Source organism: Stegastes partitus, unplaced genomic scaffold, assembly GCF_000690725.1.
Source record: "Stegastes partitus isolate 25-593 unplaced genomic scaffold, Stegastes_partitus-1.0.2 Scaffold4087, whole genome shotgun sequence".
In the NCBI taxonomy this organism is placed as follows: domain Eukaryota; kingdom Metazoa; phylum Chordata; class Actinopteri; family Pomacentridae; genus Stegastes; species Stegastes partitus.
The window spans coordinates 1-2,830 of NW_007581818.1; the positions used below are offsets into that span (position 1 = coordinate 1).

At 44.3% G+C, this 2,830-nt stretch overlaps 4 non-coding genes across 4 annotated transcripts; all 4 read right to left on the reverse strand.

Annotated features, from left to right (window-relative positions):
• Positions 1 to 19: 19 nt before the first annotated feature.
• On the reverse strand, positions 20 to 91 carry trnam-cau (transfer RNA methionine (anticodon CAU)). The gene has a single exon. It is a non-coding gene; the product is annotated as a tRNA-Met (tRNA).
• A 1,028-nt stretch (positions 92 to 1,119) lies between these two features.
• trnam-cau (transfer RNA methionine (anticodon CAU)) lies at positions 1,120 to 1,191 on the reverse strand. The gene has a single exon. It is a non-coding gene; the product is annotated as a tRNA-Met (tRNA).
• A 622-nt stretch (positions 1,192 to 1,813) lies between these two features.
• On the reverse strand, positions 1,814 to 1,885 carry trnam-cau (transfer RNA methionine (anticodon CAU)). Its single transcript has one exon. It is a non-coding gene; the product is annotated as a tRNA-Met (tRNA).
• An 852-nt stretch (positions 1,886 to 2,737) lies between these two features.
• Positions 2,738 to 2,819, reverse strand: trnal-aag (transfer RNA leucine (anticodon AAG)). The gene has a single exon. It is a non-coding gene; the product is annotated as a tRNA-Leu (tRNA).
• Positions 2,820 to 2,830: the final 11 nt, after the last annotated feature.

Here is a 2,830-nt window from a genome sequence, read left to right on the forward strand (position 1 = left end):
AGTGTCGCTTGTTGACACATAGCAGAGGATGGTTTCGATCCATCGACCTCTGGGTTATGGGCCCAGCACGCTTCCGCTGCGCCACTCTGCTCTTCATGATGCTGTTTCTATGTAAGGAGATTTACACATTTCTACTGCACCACTTAATCAAGTAGATAATGGAGGCAAGCAATGAATATTCCAATAAACTTTGAAGCAATGCTAATAGAAGCAGATGAAGTAAGATGGCAAGAAAAGGGAAAGGGCCCCATACTTTGATGGCGGCTGTAGCCGAAATGCAGCTCCTTAGATCCCTGAGCCAAAGTATGTGATCCACTTCAAAAGTTTTTTCTTTGCTCACTGGTCCTTAATAAACTTTGAAGTCACCTATAAACAGAGAAGGGGGCCAACAGCACCACTCACCAAGCACTTGTAATGAGGTGTTCATTACGGACATAGCAGACTCATATCCTTTGCTGTGTTAATGGGCAGCTCAACAGCCATTATTACTGTTGTGCTGTTGGACCACCTGGTTTCACAACCATTGAAACCTGGAGGCATGTGAATGCTGGACCATTATTGGGCCATTAGCCATGTGACCAAGAGGTGAAACATCTTCAAGAACCTTAAAGTGAAGTCAAGTTGTTGTTGAACTGAAGCTTTCAGAGTCGCAATGACCTGGATGACCGAGAATCTACACTGACAGCACGGGTGAAAGTTACCAGTGATCTTTATATATTCTCAGAGAGTCAACTTGTCTATATAGTAGTCCTGCTAGAGTTCAGTACTGTACTTATACAGCTGGTCACAACATTTTATTACAGAGACTGGAACATATCATTGGGATGGCAGGAACTTGAGACTTTGATATGGAGATCCAATGGATCATGCAAGTTTGTTGATGCAGCATTGTGCAATGACAGTGGTTAGATTTGATCCCACCAGTTCTAACAGATTGGAGCTTTAATCCAGCACATTAGACCACTCAGCTAAAGTAACTGTGAACCCCTTTTTCCACAGGAAGAATCAAGAAGTTAGGTCCAGGGTTCAAATGCACACAGATGAAAATAATAGCAATGTAACAAGTGATGCAAAAAAACAAAACAGCATGGAGTCATGCTTGCTGAGAAGCTCTCAGACTAGCAGAGGATGGTTTCGATCCATCGACCTCTGGGTTATGGGCCCAGCACGCTTCCGCTGCGCCACTCTGCTCTTCCTTCCCACCCTCCAAGTATGGAAATATGTGCATTTCTACTGTACCACTAAAATACTCTTGTGTAATGTGTTGTCTAGTTTTCCTGATATGAATCCAAACAAGAATGTTGCTGCAAAAACAAATCCAATCAACAGAGACGCCATGTCACAACTTAACCTAGGTGATCTGATGCTAACATCTTGGTGCATGATGCCAAAGAAGGTACAATGCACAGGTTTTGGTGGTATCTCGTGGTGGGATTGCAGATTTGAATCTCCTGAAAACCACTTACCTCACAGTTCCCTGCCAAGCATTGAAAAAAAACTATGGTGGCCACTCAAAATTAGAAATGCCCTCTCTAGAGCCTATGCTTAGTTGTGTCCATTGTGGACAACTGCGGAAACATTGCAGTGAACCAAAGCCAAATCCATGCATAGGAAAAGAAAAAAAATCGTCAGTGGTTGACAATGCAAATTACTTTGTCAGTATATTCATCCAAAATTGCTGAAGAAGCAGTGTGCAGTGGTGAGAACTGAACCCAAACCTTCTAAGAGACTTGATCACACTAAATGTGAGCCCATTGCTTCTGCAGACAGAGTCAAGAAGTTGGGAGTCATGCTTGCTGAGCGCCTGTCAACATAGCAGAGGATGGTTTCGATCCATCGACCTCTAGGTTATGGGCCCAGCACGCTTCCGCTGCGCCACTCTGCTCTTCCTGACCTTCGTTCCATGTGTGGAAACTTGGACATTCCTGCTGTAATATTCTCTTATACTGCTTTTTAAACCCATGTCTCATGAGAGAGGAGCCTCAGACAGGATTATCTGAAGATGAGTGAAAAGCAATGAGACAGCATGGAAACAACCTAGTTGAGAACTTTTACATCTAGCCAAATCTTAATCCAGCGTCTTGGACCGCTTGACCACACTACTAGTGAATGTACTGTACTTGCTTCTGCAGACAGAATCAAAACCGTAGGTCCAAAGGCACTTAAGTGAAAAACCTGCCAAGTAATGAGACATCATGGCATCCTGCTGATTTAGCCTTAGACTTTGTATAGGATAGTTTTGATCCATTGACCTCTGGGTTATGGGTGTTTTGGACATTTCTGCTGCCCCATTCTGTTACCTTTGTGTATTGATAAAGGGACCTTGCAGTAATTACCCCCGGTAATGCTAGAAGGCACGAGAACAGATGAAGGAAGATGCCAACTGTGGGACTGGACCCGACACTGTGGACTGCAGTTTAAATGCAGCACCTTGGATCAGTCAGCCAAGTACCTCATCCTCCTCTTTACAACCTACAACAAGTCTAGGGGAAAGGTAGTACCAATACAGTCAGGTGGATGCTGTTCAACCAGCATTTAAGGTTGTTTCAATAGATGACAAGTCATCTGCTAACATAGCAATGGGAGTGTAGGATGGAAGGATCAAGACTGGAGCATTGCTGGTGGACACATCGCAAAAGATGGTTTGAACCAAATGCTCCTTGATTTGTCAGTGGTTGACAATCCAAATGACTTCTTCACATCACCATACAAGCTTCCTGATGATGAGAACGCCAAATGGCAGTGGTGGGATTTGAACCCACGCCTCCTGAGAGACTGGAGCCTTAATCCAGCGCCTTAGACCGCTCGGCCACACTACCCCACAGCTGTT